We start from the raw sequence: 22,068 nt of genomic DNA on the forward strand, positions 1-22,068 counted from the left end.
TTCGGCCCAAAAGAAAAAATTTTGGGCTCGAAAAATAACCGTTTTTTTTTTATTTTTAATGTGCGGGGTGCAGCTTTACCGTAAAATTAGACTCCGCGCTGAGTTTCAAGGGGTGGGGTTATCGAATCAAAAAATTTTATATGCAGGAATTTCGGGCTCTTTATGGGCTCACCAATGATCAAAAGAAAAAATATGTAGCTCAAAAAATAATGGGTGATTTTTGAAATTTTAGGATTTCTACGTACTTGCACTTTTCTCATTGACATTACAGGGTTAATTCTGTCGATTTCGAAGTGTTCTTGGTACTGAAATTTCGGGCTCTTTAAGGGTTAATTTCGGCCCAAAAGAAAAAATTTTGGGCTCGAAAAATAACCGTTTTTTTTTTTTATTTTTAATGTGCGGGGTGCAGCTTTACCGTAAAATTAGACTCCGCGCTGAGTTTCAAGGGGTGGGGTTATCGAATCAAAAAATTTTATATGCAGGAATTTCGGGCTCTTTACGGGCTCACCAATGATCAAAAGAAAAAATATGTAGCTCAAAAAATAATGGGTGATTTTTGAAATTTTAGGATTTCTACGTACTTGCACTTTTCTCATTGACATTACAGGGTTAATTCTGTCGATTTCGAAGTGTTCTTGGTACTGAAATTTCGGGCTCTTTAAGGGTTAATTTCGGCCCAAAAGAAAAAATTTTGGGCTCGAAAAATAACCGTTTTTTTTTTATTTTTAATGTGCGGGGTGCAGCTTTACCGTAAAATTAGACTCCGCGCTGAGTTTCAAGGGGTGGGGTTATCGAATCAAAAAATTTTATATGCAGGAATTTCGGGCTCTTTACGGGCTCACCAATGATCAAAAGAAAAAATATGTAGCTCAAAAAATAATGGGTGATTTTTGAAATTTTAGGATTTCTACGTACTTGCACTTTTCTCATTGACATTACAGGGTTAATTCTGTCGATTTCGAAGTGTTCTTGGTACTGAAATTTCGGGCTCTTTAAGGGTTAATTTCGGCCCAAAAGAAAAAATTTTGGGCTCGAAAAATAACCGTTTTTTTTTTATTTTTAATGTGCGGGGTGCAGCTTTACCGTAAAATTAGACTCCGCGCTGAGTTTCAAGGGGTGGGGTTATCGAATCAAAAAATTTTATATGCAGGAATTTCGGGCTCTTTACGGGCTCACCAATGATCAAAAGAAAAAATATGTAGCTCAAAAAATAATGGGTGATTTTTGAAATTTTAGGATTTCTACGTACTTGCACTTTTCTCATTGACATTACAGGGTTAATTCTGTCGATTTCGAAGTGTTCTTGGTACTGAAATTTCGGGCTCTTTAAGGGTTAATTTCGGCCCAAAAGAAAAAATTTTGGGCTCGAAAAATAACCGTTTTACATCTAATCTGAAAGGTACAATTATTTAAACAACAAATTTAAAACAACGAGACTGCGTAACATAAATTTATATAAAATATAAAAAAATTAGCCCTTACCAAAACGGTAATTCATACAAGACAACTGCCTAAATTTTTTACTTATGAACATTATTTAGTATATAAAAAGCCTGAAATTTCCAAATCACCGTATCCAACTGCATATTTTCAATAAGTGGACTTACACACAAACTTAATTAACAATTAAATAAAAAATCGATTTTTGGAGCCCAAAATTTTTAATTTTGAGTAGAAATTTCAGTACCAAGAACACTTCGAAATCGACAGAATTAACCCTGTAATGTCAATGAGAAAAGTGCAAGTACGTAGAAATCCTAAAATTTCAAAAATCACCCATTATTTTTTGAGCTACATATTTTTTCTTTTGATCATTGGTGAGCCCGTAAAGAGCCCGAAATTCCTGCATATAAAATTTTTTGATTCGATAACCCCACCCCTTGAAACTCAGCGCGGAGTCTAATTTTACGGTAAAGCTGCACCCCGCACATTAAAAATAAAAAAAAAAACGGTTATTTTTCGAGCCCAAAATTTTTTCTTTTGGGCCGAAATTAACCCTTAAAGAGCCCGAAATTTCAGTACCAAGAACACTTCGGAATCGACAGAATTAACCCTGTAATGTCAATGAGAAAAGTGCAAGTACGTAGAAATCCTAAAATTTCAAAAATCACCCATTATTTTTTGAGCTACATATTTTTTCTTTTGATCATTGGTGAGCCCGTAAAGAGCCCGAAATTCCTGCATATAAAATTTTTTGATTTGATAACCCCACCCCTTGAAACTCAGCACGGAGTCTAATTTTACGGTAAAGCTGCACCCCGCACATTAAAAATAAAAAAAAAACGGTTATTTTTCGAGCCCAAAATTTTTTCTTTTGGGCCGAAATTAACCCTTAAAGAGCCCGAAATTTCAGTACCAAGAACACTTCGGAATCGACAGAATTAACCGTGTAATGTCAATGAGAAAAGTGCAAGTACGTAGAAATCTTAAAATTTTAAAAATCACCCATTATTTTTTGAGCTACATTTTTTTTCTTTTGACCATTCGTGAGCCCATAAAGAGCCCGAAATTCCTGCATATAAAATTTTTTGATTCGATAACCCCACCCCTTGAAACTCAGCGCGGAGTCTAATTTTACGGTAAAGCTGCACCCCGCACATTAAAAATAAAAAAAAAAAACGGTTATTTTTCGAGCCCAAAATTTTTTCTTTTGGGCCGAAATTAACCCTTAAAGAGCCCGAAATTTCAGTACCAAGAACACTTCGAAATCGACAGAATTAACCCTGTAATGTCAATGAGAAAAGTGCAAGTACGTAGAAATCCTAAAATTTCAAAAATCACCCATTATTTTTTGAGCTACATATTTTTTCTTTTGATCATTGGTGAGCCCGTAAAGAGCCCGAAATTCCTGCATATAAAATTTTTTGATTCGATAACCCCACCCCTTGAAACTCAGCGCGGAGTCTAATTTTACGGTAAAGCTGCACCCCGCACATTAAAAATAAAAAAAAAACGGTTATTTTTCGAGCCCAAAATTTTTTCTTTTGGGCCGAAATTAACCCTTAAAGAGCCCGAAATTTCAGTACCAAGAACACTTCGGAATCGACAGAATTAACCCTGTAATGTCAATGAGAAAAGTGCAAGTACGTAGAAATCCTAAAATTTCAAAAATCACCCATTATTTTTTGAGCTACATATTTTTTCTTTTGATCATTGGTGAGCCCGTAAAGAGCCCGAAATTCCTGCATATAAAATTTTTTGATTTGATAACCCCACCCCTTGAAACTCAGCACGGAGTCTAATTTTACGGTAAAGCTGCACCCCGCACATTAAAAATAAAAAAAAAACGGTTATTTTTCGAGCCCAAAATTTTTTCTTTTGGGCCGAAATTAACCCTTAAAGAGCCCGAAATTTCAGTACCAAGAACACTTCGGAATCGACAGAATTAACCGTGTAATGTCAATGAGAAAAGTGCAAGTACGTAGAAATCTTAAAATTTTAAAAATCACCCATTATTTTTTGAGCTACATTTTTTTTCTTTTGACCATTCGTGAGCCCATAAAGAGCCCGAAATTCCTGCATATAAAATTTTTTGATTCGATAACCCCACCCCTTGAAACTCAGCGCGGAGTCTAATTTTACGGTAAAGCTGCACCCCGCACATTAAAAATAAAAAAAAAAAACGGTTATTTTTCGAGCCCAAAATTTTTTCTTTTGGGCCGAAATTAACCCTTAAAGAGCCCGAAATTTCAGTACCAAGAACACTTCGAAATCGACAGAATTAACCCTGTAATGTCAATGAGAAAAGTGCAAGTACGTAGAAATCCTAAAATTTCAAAAATCACCCATTATTTTTTGAGCTACATATTTTTTCTTTTGATCATTGGTGAGCCCGTAAAGAGCCCGAAATTCCTGCATATAAAATTTTTTGATTCGATAACCCCACCCCTTGAAACTCAGCGCGGAGTCTAATTTTACGGTAAAGCTGCACCCCGCACATTAAAAATAAAAAAAAAAACGGTTATTTTTCGAGCCCAAAATTTTTTCTTTTGGGCCGAAATTAACCCTTAAAGAGCCCGAAATTTCAGTACCAAGAACACTTCGGAATCGACAGAATTAACCGTGTAATGTCAATGAGAAAAGTGCAAGTACGTAGAAATCTTAAAATTTTAAAAATCACCCATTATTTTTTGAGCTACATTTTTTTTCTTTTGACCATTCGTGAGCCCATAAAGAGCCCCAAATTCCTGCATATAAAATTTTTTGATTCGATAACCCCACTCCTTGAAACTCAGCGCGGAGTCTAATTTTACGGTAAAGCTGCACCCCGCACATTAAAAATAAAAAAAAAACCGGTTATTTTTCGAGCCCAAAATTTTTTCTTTTGGGCCGAAATTAACCCTTAAAGAGCCCGAAATTTCAGTACCAAGAACACTTCGAAATCGACAGAATTAACCCTGTAATGTCAATGAGAAAAGTGCAAGTACGTAGAAATCCTAAAATTTCAAAAATCACCCATTATTTTTTGAGCTACATATTTTTTCTTTTGATCATTGGTGAGCCCGTAAAGAGCCCGAAATTCCTGCATATAAAATTTTTTGATTCGATAACCCCACCCCTTGAAACTCAGCGCGGAGTCTAATTTTACGGTAAAGCTGCACCCCGCACATTAAAAATAAAAAAAAAAACCGGTTATTTTTCGAGCCCAAAATTTTTTCTTTTGGGCCGAAATTAACCCTTAAAGAGCCCGAAATTTCAGTACCAAGAACACTTCGAAATCGACAGAATTAACCCTGTAATGTCAATGAGAAAAGTGCAAGTACGTAGAAATCCTAAAATTTCAAAAATCACCCATTAATTTTTGAGCTACATATTTTTTCTTTTGATCATTGGTGAGCCCGTAAAGAGCCCGAAATTCCTGCATATAAAATTTTTTGATTCGATAACCCCACCCCTTGAAACTCAGCGCGGAGTCTAATTTTACGGTAAAGCTGCACCCCGCACATTAAAAATAAAAAAAAAACGGTTATTTTTCGAGCCCAAAATTTTTTCTTTTGGGCCGAAATTAACCCTTAAAGAGCCCGAAATTTCAGTACCAAGAACACTTCGGAATCGACAGAATTAACCGTGTAATGTCAATGAGAAAAGTGCAAGTACGTAGAAATCTTAAAATTTTAAAAATCACCCATTATTTTTTGAGCTACATTTTTTTTCTTTTGACCATTCGTGAGCCCATAAAGAGCCCGAAATTCCTGCATATAAAATTTTTTGATTCGATAACCCCACCCCTTGAAACTCAGCGCGGAGTCTAATTTTACGGTAAAGCTGCACCCCGCACATTAAAAATAAAAAAAAAAACGGTTATTTTTCGAGCCCAAAATTTTTTCTTTTGGGCCGAAATTAACCCTTAAAGAGCCCGAAATTTCAGTACCAAGAACACTTCGAAATCGACAGAATTAACCCTGTAATGTCAATGAGAAAAGTGCAAGTACGTAGAAATCCTAAAATTTCAAAAATCACCCATTATTTTTTGAGCTACATATTTTTTCTTTTGATCATTGGTGAGCCCGTAAAGAGCCCGAAATTCCTGCATATAAAATTTTTTGATTCGATAACCCCACCCCTTGAAACTCAGCGCGGAGTCTAATTTTACGGTAAAGCTGCACCCCGCACATTAAAAATAAAAAAAAAAAACGGTTATTTTTCGAGCCCAAAATTTTTTCTTTTGGGCCGAAATTAACCCTTAAAGAGCCCGAAATTTCAGTACCAAGAACACTTCGGAATCGACAGAATTAACCGTGTAATGTCAATGAGAAAAGTGCAAGTACGTAGAAATCTTAAAATTTTAAAAATCACCCATTATTTTTTGAGCTACATTTTTTTTCTTTTGACCATTCGTGAGCCCATAAAGAGCCCGAAATTCCTGCATGCAAATTTTTTTGATTCGATAGCCCCAGCCTTTGAAACTCAGTGCGGGGTGTAGCTTTACGGTAAAGCTACACCCCGCACTTTAAAATGAAAAAAAAAGCGGTTATTTTTCGAGCCCAAAATTTTTACTTTTGGGCCGAAATTAGCCCAAAATGAGCCCGAAATTCCCATGTAATTGTTATACCGTTTTGGCAAAGTGCGGGGTGCAGCTTTTCTCACCTATAACATTCACTTAAAACACTCAATAGAGAATCCACCATCTCGTTTGGAACTCTTTGGAATGCAAAGTTTAATAGGTCAATTCCTTAATCGAAATCCATCATTCCGATTGGCAATTACAAATTTGTGGCAACTAAAACTTGTGCGATGTGATGAATTTCGTCAGGTATTAATTGATGCAGTCGAAATAGCAAACGATTTAATGGCCCCTTCAAAGACACTGATGATAAATAATACCCACTTGGACTAGTATTTAGACTGGTATTAAATACAATGAACTGACTGATGAATTAGCAGGACTATCCAGTAAATTAGGTCACTTGATCAGCAACCCTTGTCATTAGGAAGACGTCTCCGTTAATGCCCGTCCCTTTCGACGATATCAATCACACACGACGAACAAATGGAATCAAATAAAAAAGGAGCCAGTTGTGGTTTTCCTTCTTTTTGTTTGGGGAGATATTTGGATACGTTTTTACGTGCCCAGTCGCACGAAATGTCCAATTGATTGCGGAATATTAACAGCACGTTCCGGAATTCCTTTTATTTGTTGTCAGATGTTTCCAGGTTTATTAGGTGGGCCTGGGTGAATATAAAAATAAAGAATAAGTCACCAGTAAACCGCATATATAGTTTATAGACTATTTTTAGGATAAATATATTTGCATATACAGTGGTGGTCATTAATAAATCTTTTTAAAATTTTTGTATTCTTATTCTATAAATTGTTACATATAACATATTTTTCTGAATTGGAGTAGACATAAATATAGCAAGTTTCATTTTGAAAGGAATTTTTAATTAATTATTAAAACTGTGTTATTTAATTTAACATTAATATTTTGTATAACATCTTTCTCCGTGGCATGTTTTCTACAGAATTGATGTCTGAAGATTGGGGCGTGGAGTAAATTAAAGTTATTTTGTAGGTTAAACAGGCTCCCGGACCATTTATTTAACCAGAATAACCTCGGTACTTTTTAGGTATTTTAATCTTATTATATATATATATATATATATATATATATATATATATATATATATATATATATGTCGCAGCGCTGTCAGGATTATCGGCCATTTCGAATATTAAATAACACACAAATAGTCCTTACAATGTAATTGAACTAATTATAACTAATAGTCAAACAATTAGGAGTCGCATGAAACGCGGTGATCCCGACGGTTATGCCAAGCCAAGACTTCTACACAGCTTCCCTGACGGAGCTTAACTGTCCCTCGGTTCGAGTACCATCCCCTGCTTAGCACTTCCGCTGATTCCACCCAAGTACTATAAGTATGCAACCCATAGTACTACTTGCGTTTCACATGAACCCTCCGACATATATATATATATATATATATATATATATATATATATATATTATTAACATTTTAGATTCCAACCAACTACAATCCAAAACATTTGATCAATGAGAGTAAGGTAGTTTTATTAGAATAGACAATTTTTTTCTGTAATATTTGTAATAATTTTTCTGTGATTTTATTTTAGCATTTTATAGAATTCAACCAAGAGTTCTTAGCCTTAGTCTCTATCAGGTTATTGTGTCAAAATTTGTAGCTATCCTTCATGTTTCAATACATACAATAGTGATGTTCACAACCCTAATTTTAAAAATATTTTTTTAAGGCCACCTTCTGATTCTAAATTAAATTTAGTATGGCGTTAAGTTTGTACTATTAATCCTTCTATCAAAACACTTAATGTCTGCGAGGACCATTTTTCTCCATCAGATTTCTTTACAACAAGAAAAATTCATAATGTTAAACCAAAACAGTTCCAGTATAACCCCCTTTCAATAATTCCACTGTTGAAAATTATTTTAGTAGGTTAAATTTTGTAGTCTTTCCCCTATCTCTAAATCGAGTGCTTCTATTTCTAATCAGAATATTATAACTCACTCAAATATTTTGTTAAAAAGTTTGAATTCCCTTCTACTAAGTAATCACTCTCACAATTCCAATGGTTCAGTTAATCACTATTACAGTCATTGAGTTAATTTACATTATGATCTTTCTTTCTAAAGTTTAAATTCTTCTAATAATAACAATGGGTTAAATTTTGTTATATTTGTATTTGTATTTATTTCTGTTGTATATAGTTTTTAAGAAAAATGATGCATTAATTAAATGATGTTATAATGTACAATAAATAATTTATAATGAAAATATTTCAATTTCATTCACACTACAAATCAATTTTTCATCCAGTGTTGTTTTTAGTAGGAGTACCAACTTCTTGGATGTTCTGTGAGACCACCAATAAATAATAATTAGAAGAAACAGACATATTATTATAGTGTAAATATAAAGTTTTAGTAGTATTTCAAATTAATCATCCCATAATTAATTTTCTAACCATATTCATAATTCAATGTATTTTATTCTTTATTAGTTGTGGAAAAAAGATTATAAAAATATTTTCTACCAACAGTATATGTAGAAAACTATCAAATTGTTACGCAGCAAATTTTATTCAATTTTTCAAATGTCTCCAGTTCAAGAAAAAATATTGGTATTCAAAGAGGATTTATGAATTGTATGTTCTATGGAATATATGAAATCGGATTAAGAATATTTCCCTTTTATATAAAAGAGAATATTTTATGGTAAAAGGAAATGCTGTTTATATTAAAAAAACAAACAATAATAATAAGATGTTGAAGGAACTGTATGTAGAAATAACAGCAAACCAAATACGGAACAGGGTATCTTATGTGGAAATTTTATTATTTATATAAAAAACATATTTGTAATGATCAAAAGAAGGAATTTATTTAATCATTTGTTCGTGGTCAGCCAAGATATTTATTTCAGTCGACCCACAATCAAAATACATCGCATTACATCATTTTACATATTTAAAATATGTTTTTTTAGTTTTGCCCTCTTGATCCGGCAATTTGAATAACACTCAACTGAATTTTCTTTGGACCAAGTACATAAACCGTCTGCAAAACGCCCCTTAACAAAAGATAAATTGCACAAAGGACCTTTTTGACTGAGTCCTTCGCTGGGACCGTGCACTCGACCAAATTATAATAATTGAATTGTTTCGTGGATACGCCGCGCCACCGCCCAAAATACAAATTCAAGTCAGACGGGCCGAAAACTAAATCATTAGCGTGACTCGCCCGCAAATACATCTAACACAAAGATTTATTGTTTAATAATGAACGCAGTTTTGTTTCGGGTTATTCGTCTGGAGTAATTAGGGCCGCGGCTAATTGAGCGTGCGAGGAAATAATAACTTAAAGCCGGATCAGTTTTTATAATAATCGACGGGGCAGCAATGTTAAGGCTAATTGAACAGGAATTTCGATTGTCCCTTTTTTGCCGTTTGCCGTTTATCCCCAGTTCAATTCGGTGTGTGTACACGATCATATTTAAATCTAATTAATAAATTCACGCTCAAAGTTTTATAATTGTAATTGAGTCGAATCTCGGCAAATAATAAATTCGTTTTCTAAGCATCTGAACGGATGTTATTCACAAAGTTCCGACTCGACACTGCATTTTAAGTGGTGTGTTTTCCAACAGCTTATTTATTTCTGCTTTACATAAAGCACATTCATTACTGTTGTTAGGTTAGAGTGCGAAGATGAATTTCTGTATGAATAAATTCGTAATCCGCATTGTATCATAACTCCAAAGTGAATTCATTTAAATTTCGTATAACACGGACGACCACCATTGAATATTGATTTGTGCACGTAACAATCCGAACCTAGGTGAATAGTTTATCTAACCAACTTCGAATTATGCAATTATTTAATACAATACCCGGTGGTTGGAGCTTTGTTATTGCAAAACCGATAATTGGCGAAAACTTAGACGTTAGTTGGTTAGTTAGTCAACGTCATTACTTCTGATAAATTCACAAATTACTTTAAACTGTTATCTGGTGTATCCAATATTCGTTTCACGAAACGGGTTCGTTCAATTGGTACCAATTTTCTTGGGACTCACATATCTTTTCAAGATAAATTACTTTTGCTATTGACCCGGTTTATTTAAAGGAAACGATTCTAGAGATGTGTCAATAAAATTTCAATGCAATCTCGGGGCATTTATGGAAAAATGCTTTTCCGCATTTCTCACGTGAACAAGAAATTATTATTGACTACGGATGTTTAAGTGAAATGGCTGGAAAAGAACATCACAGTTTGTAAGCTTCGTAAATTATTATTATTAGTTATTTGTTAAAGATGTTAACGAACGAGTTCAACTTGAGTTAATATAAAAACCTGAAAATTTTTAGTCCCCTTGAAGAAAAAACGTTTTATTAAAGCGTAAAATTATATACTTTATGTTCCTAACTAACGCCAAGATAAGATTAGGGTGGATTTTTACGGTTACGTCGCTTTTATGACGTTCAACTGCGTTATCAATTTGCCCTAAATTATCGTCGAATTTTTTGACACCACATGTTTTTCAGGAGCGTTAAAAACCCACACGGCCGATCGTAAAACGTTCGAAAACGGGGCCTTAATAACGCTAATGTTTTTGATTTACCGTTTCCTTATTAGGTTAAATTTATTTCGAGCGTTTTTTTTTATTTGATTGGCGCTCAGTAAAGTGGTTGTGTCATTATTTATGGTAAAATTACGGATAAGATTGCGTGTGTATTTCTAAAAATAAAAATAAGCACAATATAGACATATTTTTAGTTGAATATATAATCTTAAATATAAATTTTTTTCATAATGTAAAAATAGATATTACGATCTAAAATGATTAAAACACTCTCTTGAATATGGTATCACAGTATATCTATATTTTTCTTGTTCAATCTAATTTATATTAAATCTTAAAAATAATGTTGTGGTTAAATTAAAATAAAGAATTAGTCCTCCATCAGTACCATAATATCATATTCCATGATTAATTTTGTAATGTAAGGATCAAGCTTTTAATAAACGCAAAATAAATAGTTCATAAAATAAAATCCTGTTGAAAATATACCTTATGAACACAAATTATTGACATACTCTCCAACATATATAGATCAATATCATAATTTCATTCCAAGTCATTATATAAAATTATATTTATAACCCATGGATAATGCAAAATAAGGATTAAAACACTTTCTATCAATATCATAATATATTTTCAACCATTGTATAAAATTGTGTTTAATACATTTTCAACCATTGTATAAAATTGTGCTTAATTTTGTAAAGTAAGGATGTAATTCATATGATTGAAATACTCATAACATATGTAGGTCGATATCATAATTTCATCTCCAACCATTATATAAAATCCTGCTTATTTTTATAATGTATTAATATAACTTATGGGATTTATTACAGAAATCTATCGACAAATTATAATGTAGCCTTATTTACGTTATTAATATAATTTTAAATTAAATCTTACAAATAAATTTTGTGAAAAATGGAAAATAAGGATCAAAATACTCTCCAATATAATTTCTTCATCATCATAATATATACATTTACAACTGTTGTATAAAATCATGTTTAATTTTGTAATTTAAGATTATAATTCATAAGTATTAATTATGGAAAACGAATAGTAAATCACAGTAAAACCTCATATTTTTGTTTAATATAATTTCATATTAAATCTTAAAAATAAACTTTGTTGTTAATGCAGTATTAATAGTTTATAATGTAAAAGCCCACTGAAAATACACCATATCAAGATCAATATCATTATTTCATCTCCAGCCATTATATGAATCCTACTTATATTTATAATGTATTGATTTAACCCATGGAGTTTATTACAGAAAACTAACGACAAATCGTAGTGCAGCCTTATTTACGTTGTTTAATAGAATAATGCAAAATAAGGATTAAAACACTCTCCAACATAAGGTCATCAACATCATAATATACATTTTTAGCTACAGTATACAATCCTGCTTAATTTTATGACGTAAGTTCATAGGTATTCTTTATGGAAAAAGGACAGCAAATCACAGTATAACCTCATATTTTTGTTTAATATAATTTTATATTATTATATTTTCCATCATTGTCTAATCATAGTGCTGCTTAATTTTGTAACGTAAGGATGTAATTTATAAATATTCTAACTAACAGAAATTCACAGTATAACCTCATATTTTTGTTTAATTAAATTTTATATTAAATCTTAAATATAATTTTGTAGTTAATGCATTATTAATAGTTCATAATGTAAAAGCCTACTGAAAATATACCATATGATCATACATGATTGAAATACTATCCAACATATAGGTTGATATCATTTCAACCAGACATATATAAAATCCTGCTTATATTTATAATGTATATTGATACAATCCATGGGGTTCTTTACAGAAAACTAAAGACAAATCATAGTGGAGCTTTATTTACGTTGGTTAATATAGTTTTACATTAAACTTTAAAAATAAATATTTGTGGATAATGTAAAATAAGGATTAAGACACTCTCTAACATAAGATCATCAATATCATTATATACATTTTAACCACAGCAAATAACAATATAACCTCATATTTTTGTTTAATATAATTTTATATTGTCATATATCAATATCTTATTTCATATTGTGGACTTTGCAAAATAAATAGTTTATGAAGTGAAAACCTGCTGTAAATATTCATATATAAAAAATGATTGAAACTCTCCAATATAAGGCCATCAATATCATATTTCATGTTCAGCCAATGTATAAAATGCTCTTTAATTTTGTAATGTATAGGTATCACTCATTCATACATAGTCCAATCTAGAATTATCAATATCATAATATGATATTTCATTTTCATCCACTGAACAAAATTTTGCTTAATTTTGTAATGTGAAACTAATAGCAAAAAATAACTATTGTGGAGAACATTGGATATTGATTCATTTTTTACTTTTTCAATGTATCAAATCCTGCTCAGTGTTGTGTGGATGTCACTCATTCTGTTCTTTTTGAAAAACTAACAAGTCACAGCATTGCCACTTTTTTTATTTGGTAGTAATATTAATTAAATATTAAAAACTTTGCCGGTGATATATATATATATATATATATATATATATATATATATATATATAATGTAGCGACAAATCGTTTGAGTTATCACATTTAACTTTGAAACTGTTGTATGTTCTCCTCTCCTTCTTTATTCTCAGCCTACATTTACGTACAGTTCAGTTAAATGTTTTTGAACATAGCGAAATTGACTTGGTAATAATTACAAACTGAATATAAAACATTAAACAATGCTATTGAGAATTAAGTTAGATTGTTCCACCTTTGTGGCGTTTATGACGTTAATTGTATTGTCTCATCAAACTCGATACACACACACATGTCGCGCGGTAGTTGATTGTGCGTGTAATTCTCTTGTGTCCCAATTCGATGTGATCGATAAGCAGAAGATTAGCCTATAGTTTGCAAGATAAATTAGTGAACACGTCCGAACATCATTGGCCACAACGATTACTATTAATATTATCTATGTACGACAACCGGGACGATGCTAAGCTCTTTGCAGTTATAATCGTTCTAAGGGGAAGGTTCCAGATAATATTTGCCCGTCAGATCGGTTTTATTATCGGGGGCATTAATTTGGGATTAAAACTTGCTAATTTAAACGATGAGGGGCGAATGTTGTCACATATGGACAAACTAATTGTAAGTTTGTCCAATGTGACTCAATAGTTTTACTGTTTCATAATTATTCTCAATAAAAGTCGTTCGTATTTGTTAAATTTTACCACAAAAGAAACAAAAACCAAAGTGGAAGTTGTTTATTTATACGCGTTTCCTAGCTAAATTAACACAAACATAAGTGGTGTGTATGTTTCGCGGCGGGCAATAAAGTTCAAAAGAAACTCCCTGCTCAAAACAGAGTGAAGGGGAAAAACAAACTCCCGGGCACCGAAAACTTGCTTATAATTTTCAGAGACTTTCTGCGTCTGAACACATGTCACCCCATTCTTTTGTGGAATTCTTTTTGTTCGTCGCCGTCCCGTTCCTCCTCGTAAAACGGAGAAGAGATTTTAAATCCCCCTTCAGAAAAAAAGTACCCTGTAAGTGAGAATTAATAAGCAGACTTTAATAAAGTCTAATGTAGCGGCATAATTTCCTGAGCAAGAAGAATAGCCCGAATTTTTTTGTTTCTTTGGCGCAAACTGTTAAAAGTTTGCAGTAATGTTCTTACTGCCCTAAATACATGGAATTCATGAAAATAAAATATATTATATTAAAAATTTTATGTGAGACTCATCTTAAATCTCCTAACGTGAGTAATATGGAACAGAGACTTCCACTCTCAATATTTTATAACTTGATCAGACGTGGAATTACTTAGGAGCCTGAAGCATCCAAGATTTAATGCAAAATCTTTATTTTTATGTACTTAATTCGGACATGTGTCAAATTTAAATATGATGTAATTTACAGTTGGTTACTAAAGTTTGTGTTACGTTACAAATTTAATGTTGCACCCTAGAAATGTATAAAATTTCAAAGAAGTTTTTTCTACTGTACGTTTTGAAATACACTTTATGAATGTGTCTGTGCAAATATAGCTTTAAAGATGCATGCAATGTGTGCAATGTAATGTAATTTACAAGGTTCAAATATTAGGAAGTCAATTTCCTAATCGGTATGCGGAATCTTAATAAAATCCAACTAATTAAATGGAACAGAATTTATGAGGTTAGATGCAATTATTTTTTTTATATTTCCCAAAGCTACTTATTATTCTTGGAGCAGCTGCAAATGTTCAATTTCTGATTAAGACTCGATCCACACCCTCACTCATTTGTTTCCACACAAATCAGGCTCGATGGATTTGATGGCTATGTGTAAGCATTATTTGAACTTCGGCAAGCCAATCGATTTCCCGACTGCTCAGTCCGTATCACAATAGTTTTTGTAATAAGAACGATTCTGGAGTCCACGGAAAATCGTCATTTTCGTGTCCGGAAGGTTCGACGAGTTACTCGCAGTTAGAAGTTTTAATGGGCCGGATAAAAAATTGGATAAGAAGCGGGAACAAAACGTGGAGTTCCCAGTCTTAATGTCACTTAAGTCAGGTTTGCCAATTTAACAAATTCATTTGCTTCCTGCAATAATTCAAAGAACTTTAATTTTAATTAAAAAAAAATATTATTTTGTCGTTTCATTTGTGTTCAGTTGATGGAAAGGACGCAAAATTTGTGTAATAATTTTGCTCAGTGGTATAAGCATCTCAAGATAAATTCGGGTAGATTCTAAATGAATTGCAACATTTTAATTTACCCCCTAAATGGTAACAAACACGTCAGGATAAAACAGCACAAAAAGCCTTTACGAATGATACTTGAAGTATAAATTGGAGAGTGCTTTCAAGTTATTTCAGTTATTAAAACATTAGAAACAACTTTTTGAATTATCGTGCCTAAAGCAGCAATTTCTCTTTCGTTTTATTTTCGGATTCGTTACTCAAAGCTTTCACGGATTTTGCTAACACAACCGGAAACCATAAAATAAAAGACAAAAATATTATTGTATACGTAGTGTAAATTTTGTATTCAAATTTCGAAGCTAAAAATAAGAAATTGGTGTCAATGGTCAAAAATAAATGGCTCGTATTTTTGTCTTTAATTAAATAAAATGCTAATAGATAATAATTTAGCAATTTTTCAATAAAACGAATATTTTCCTTTGAAGGGCTATCAGAGCAGCAAAATTATAATTTAATCAAGAGGGCCCCAAATTAAAACGACCCACTTAAATAAAAAGTGGAATGACTCTCTGGAATCCTATATCCGGCAATAATTTACGACATTAAGTGTCCCTTCCGCGTTGATCCGGCCAAAACGGAAAGCAAGTGTGGAATGCTTTTAATCCATCGAAAACAAACAGTGAAAACTTTCAGACGTTCCGCACTACAGAATAGACTCCGACACACGATTCTATTTTTAAATTCGTGTACCACAAAGGGATTCGTCAATAATAGGCTCGACGAGCACGAATCTATATTGGCAAACGATACTTGTCATGCAAAGAATTTATTTTTTTATTGAGTTTTAGTGCTTTTTGCCAAATATATATAATTACACAGGGTTGGTTTAATATATATTTATTCCTTTAGAACGTAATTGCTGAAATTTGATTTAAAATTATAATTTCAAGGACAGAATAAATGCATGTAGTAAATACATTGAACATTAAAACTGAAATATTTCAAAAACAGCTATGACAATAAATAATAATTAAAAATACTTTTTTCTAAATTGCACAAAGAATGTGAAAGCTTAAAATTTTAAAGAAATTTCAGCTTTTTATCTTAAACAGCTTTCAAATTAAATCTCAGAGCATTAAAAATCGCAAAATTTTTGTCAAAAAATGTTTTTAGACCCCTTTACACACGATTTTTTTATAATTTTGAATAGAAGTGATGGAATAATTAATAAAAAACTATTTGTTTTCGAAATCTTGCGTTTAAATAAACCAAATTTTTTTTGCTGGTAGAGAAATATATAGAAAATATTGTCTCAACAAAGATACACAATTTACTCAGAATATTTTGATTTCTATTGTTTTCATTAGAGTTAGAATTAGCTCAGCTAATAATAGTGTCTCCATATACTGGAACTTACACATAAAAATAATACATTTTTTATTGCATTGAATTTTTGCATTAAAAAATATTTTAAAAATCAATTTAAAAAATTTTAATGTCTTTTTTTAATTTTTTTTTTTTTTGATTAAGTTATACATTTATAATTGAAAAATTGTTTTTTAGACATTTCTCTACTACCAAAAGTTTTCATGCATTTAAATAATTTTGAAAAAAAAAAGTTTCATCACTAAAAAAATTAAATTTCCTGAGTGTAAAGGGGTTTAAAATCACGGTCAATAATTGATTTTAGTTTTGTCTCTGTTCTTAAAAATCGGCTATTACTTTTGGAAATTTGGAAAAATGATCAATTTTGACTTTTACTATTGAAAAAAAATAAAAAATAAAATCGAAAAAGTTTTTTACGAAAAATTTCTTAAACAAACCCTCTAAATTTGAGAGACTATTGTTTTTTGAAGAAACTTTAGAAATAAAAAAATTAAGATTATTGGAATTTTAATCTCCTATTTTATAAACACCTCGTTTGTTTATTGTAGGCATCACAAGACAACCCTTTCCAATTTAAATAAGTATAAAAGTATTCGAGGTTTTCTTGCTCCATTAAATTTTATCAGGGATTGGGCACATTATTACACCGCTAAATACTAAACATAATATTAAAATAAACTTGGAAAATCCATATTTCATTCAAAAAAGTTCGTAATAAAATTTATAATATAAATTTTATCTTAACTATTATAAGTTTTGAATAACTGATGGAACTGCAATAAATGATGCTAATCCGAAAATAAAGGATCGCATCTGCTTCAGACAATAATTTTAAATTATGGCATTACAAATCCGAGTAAATTCAGAATTAAGCTCGCGTACACATTCGGAATTAAAATAATTAATTCTGGTTTTGCTTGCCTAAAATCCATTTTTCATGCAAATCGTTCCGACGTTGCGCAAAATTTTAAAGTATTATATTTATGTTGAAAAAATATATAATATAATTTAATTCAGTATATGCGAATTAATGTACTTTTATTATCTTTAATATTTTTTTGGTGCTAATTAATATTTTACATTAAAACTAACAACAAAACTTGTTTATACTAATACATAGCAGAAATTAAATATGCCAATTTGGATGGGACATGTGAAAGTTGCGGGGGGAGCGTGCGATGTACGCTCAACAACTACCGCTCAAATAAATTTAAAAATAGCAGGGTTCAAAGCCCTACTTCCCAGTGCGGAGATAATTTCATTTGAGTGTCACATTATGATGCCACAAATCTCCCCGAAAACTTTATTCAGTCCAGTTCGTATTAGTTTGGATTTGAAGTGCGCACGTGTGATTAATGGCCGCACATCCTAGTCTGGTGCGGAACTCGTCGTTTTTGATAGTTTTAAAATAAATCTTGCGATGGCTTTAATAAGAGACTGTTAGCGTACAAACTGGAGATATGTAATGTTCGTGTCACTGCAGGGATTAAATGTACGCTGTTGTTTCACTGATTTATAATTTCGTTGTTTTACATTAAAATAAATGAAAATAATTTGGGGGATGGAACATGAATATGGAAGATTTTGTTAACCTGCTGCTTTAAACGTATTTTTATTTAAAAATATCTCGTTTTGCTTTACCACCATAGTAAATTTTGTTCATCAATAAATTGAAAAATTAAAATAATACAGTTTTTTCCATGGAGGGGCAAGTGACCTTTACTAGCTAAAATAAAATTGAGGTACATTTGTAACAAGTTTAAATAAATAAAGGAAAAATATTAAATTCATTTATTTAATTTTTTTTAATTAAAATTTACATCAGTACACAACTAGGTTTTCGATTAAAATAATTTGTATAATTATGCTCAATAAAATAATCAATTTTATTCTATTTTATTTTATCCAAAAGAATTTTATGTGGGAATGATTGATAAAATAAAAGAATGTTTTATAATTTTACTTCTTTTGATGTAATTTTAAAATTTAATTAAAACTCTCCTTTTTCCTTACATATACATTTTTTACTAATGTAGTGTTAATTTTATTAAATAAAACTGAAAATTCATTGTGAAACAAATTATTGTACATTTGTAATTGTTTTCATAAATTAATTTTGTTTGCTACTTAATGAACATGGACTACAATAATTATAATAAATGCATTTAGTCTTTTTTTAATTAAAATTTTCCTCAACACATTACCAAACTTGTAAAGCAAACTCGATTTTCAATTAACATGCTTAATAAACTAAAATAAAATTAATTTTATGGTATGCAATAAATAAATGTAAGTGAAACTTTGTACATACGTATCAAAATATTTAAAACATGCTTTTATGTTTCATTATTATGATTGTTTTGGTATAAGTTATTTAATTATTAGAAAACTCTTAGTTATATTTTTCTTCTTAATTATAAATTAACGTTAGTTAATAAATAAAATTGTTAATTCATATGATTGTCATATATATTTTAGTTCCTATAGACAATTGTATATTTGTAATAAGTTTATAAATAAATGTACAATTAATTTTGTTGTTTGTCATTCAACAAAACATATTCATTATAATAATTGTTATTAATTTTTGTAATTAAAATTTACATCAACACATTACCAAATTTATAAAACAAACTTCATGTAGCATAATTATGTCCAATAATCCAAATAATCTATTTTATTTTATCCAAAATAATTTCTTACTAATTTTGTGTTAATTTTATTAACTAAAACATTTGTTTTCATAAATTAATTTAGTTCGCCACTTAATGAACATAAACTACAATAATTGTAATTAGTTTTTTAATTAAAATTTACAAAAACACATTAACAAATTTGTAAAACAAACTTCATGTAGCATGATTATATCCAATAAAATAATCAATTTTATTCTATTTTATTCTATTTCAAAGTGACTGAAATTTGAAAAACATGTTTCAACTTTATACTACTTTGCTTCTTTTAATGGAAATTTAAATTTTAATTAAAACTAATAATTAATTTAATTAATTTTAAATTATCAATAAATAAATAAAATAAATGCATTTATTTAATTGATTTAATTTACATCAATATATTTGTAACACAAACTACTTCAGTTAAATTAAATTAGCATGATTAAGCTTAATAAAATACACAATGAAATTTGTAAATACGTATCAGTATGCTTCAAAAATATTAAAAGATATTTTAAAATTTTATTTTTATGATCTTTTTATTAATTTTTATTTTCATGAATATTTCGTATGTATGTATGTAAATTCAAAAATAAGTTAAAGCTCTTAACTATATTTTTCTTCTTAACTTAAATTAAAGTAAATAAAATTACTAATTTATACCGATTGTGAGATACAGTTTATGACCTATAAACTGCTATGCATTTGTAATATGTTTAAATAAATAGAGCTAAAATTAATTTTGTTTGCTACTTGATAAACATTCATTATAATAATCATATAATGAATATATTTAATTTTTTTAATTAAAATTTACATCAATACATTATCAAATTTGTAAAACAAACTCGGTTTTCAATAAAATTAATTTAACCTGATTATACTCAAGAAAATATTCAATTTTATTCTATGTAATTCTCATTCAAAAATAATTTTATGTTCATTACAACATAATATTAGCCATAGTATGCGAGTTTAAACTTTGTGTTTGCCATATAAATTGAAAATTAAATTCACAAATTGAAATAATTGTAAATAATTTTTAATCAATTTTTTGTTTGAAAAAGATTAAGAAATGATTATTTACCCAGGAGCAATTCCTGCAAGTTACGAGAGTGATTTACTGTTACACTTCAATTTATACGAGTATTTTTTTTAAACAAAAGAGGCAATTATCTCGGCTTCAATTTAATCTCAAAACTCTCAATTAAAAAATGAAGATGAGTTTAAAAGTGTTTACACAGCTTTGCACTTTGCTTTTAAATACTTCTAACACAACTAAATCTATTTTTGTGTGTATTTTAATCCCTCCTGAAAAAATATACGTAATTGATAAAACAAAGCCTCTTCATTGAGCTTTTGTTTAATTTAACAGTTTTGTAATAAATAATTATGAATTATTGCCATTCGTTTTAAATAAATATAAACAAAATAAATTTTGTTTATCTTTAGTAGCGACGCTGTATGGGGTTTACTACATGAAATAATTGTACTAATATATTTAAATTATTTCAGTACAAATACGGTTGAATGCAATTAAATAATGGGACTTCACTCGCATTGTTCAATAATTTATTTTATTCGATTTATAAATATTTTATTTGTTTTAATCACACTGCTTTTTTGAGGGACGTAAAATAAATTCATTTATCATGTTTGCCGAATATTTGTTGTATGCTTCAATTAATAATAAATAAATTTATTATATTTTAATAAAGTTTATGAAATCATTAAGACCAATTACTTTCTGATACTTCTTTTTTTAATAATAATATTTATTATTCTAGTAATTGAAAAAGTATTCATAATATTTGGTATATACACATTTTATTTTCAAATATATAAAGCATTGAAGTCTGGTTTTCATTAAAAGGAACTCCGCAATACAACTATCGATTTTTACAATAATCCCTGTACAATTAACCTTACGCTATTTTTAATAGTAAATAATTCATTAACATATTTTTTATAAAAAGAATTCACTTACCTTGACTTATAATAAAATTCGCTGTGCAGTGTCAAAGTACTCCCATTTCCTGCGAGTTCAACACCAGCCACAAACTAGTAAATATCCACCACACTCCGAAACAAATCACCACAAAAAAAAAAGAATAAAGAAATAAATTAAATTACCACTGCAAGAAGTTGAGGCAAAATTCGAAAGCCGGTAAAGTTGGTTTGCCGCGTTTGCGAAAACGGGACGTTACGACGCGCGCCGCTCTACGCTCAAAAGTCGCTATGACGTGTTGGCGCCAGCAGGAGCCGATAGTAACTGCGGACCTCGAGCAGGAAAAGCCCAGCGTTGTCCCCACCATTTCGCGTGACTTTGTTGCTGTTTACTGAAGGTGTGAAGGGCCGTCTCAGAAATTTTGTGTCCAAAAATTGATATGAAATAATTTTACACAATTAATAAATTAATAAACTGAAAAAGAAAAACTGAGGAATAAAGATGTTTTGAAAATTTTAAAAAGTTTTAGTGTTAATATCCTATAGACACACTTAATCTACCCCCAAGCGACGTCCTTATGTGGTAGGACAGAATTTATGTCTTCCAAAACATTTAGCTACTTTATGGAACATTAGTGATGAGTCCGATCGGTGCAACACTACATTACATAAGTAATTTTCATTTCACAAATATGTGATGCTTCCAGTCGTCAGAATTATACTCCAATTTTTAGTTTAAAAAGTGGTGCATGCTCTTCAGCTACTTGATTTCTCCATACT

The 22,068-nt window shown here is 30.3% G+C and overlaps 1 protein-coding gene across 1 annotated transcript in view; it reads right to left on the reverse strand.

The window, feature by feature from the left end:
* LOC109595755 (protein artichoke) overlaps nt 1–21,417 on the reverse strand; it is a 145,956-nt gene extending 124,539 nt beyond the window's left edge. Inside the window, exon 1 of the mRNA XM_020011175.2 lies at nt 21,329–21,417. The gene's annotated coding sequence lies outside the window, so the exon portion shown is untranslated. The remainder of the gene's footprint in view (nt 1–21,328) is intronic.
* Between the last annotated feature and the right edge of the window lie 651 nt (nt 21,418–22,068).

This window comes from Aethina tumida, chromosome 3 (genome assembly GCF_024364675.1).
Source record: "Aethina tumida isolate Nest 87 chromosome 3, icAetTumi1.1, whole genome shotgun sequence".
Taxonomy (NCBI): Eukaryota; Metazoa; Arthropoda; class Insecta; order Coleoptera; family Nitidulidae; genus Aethina; species Aethina tumida.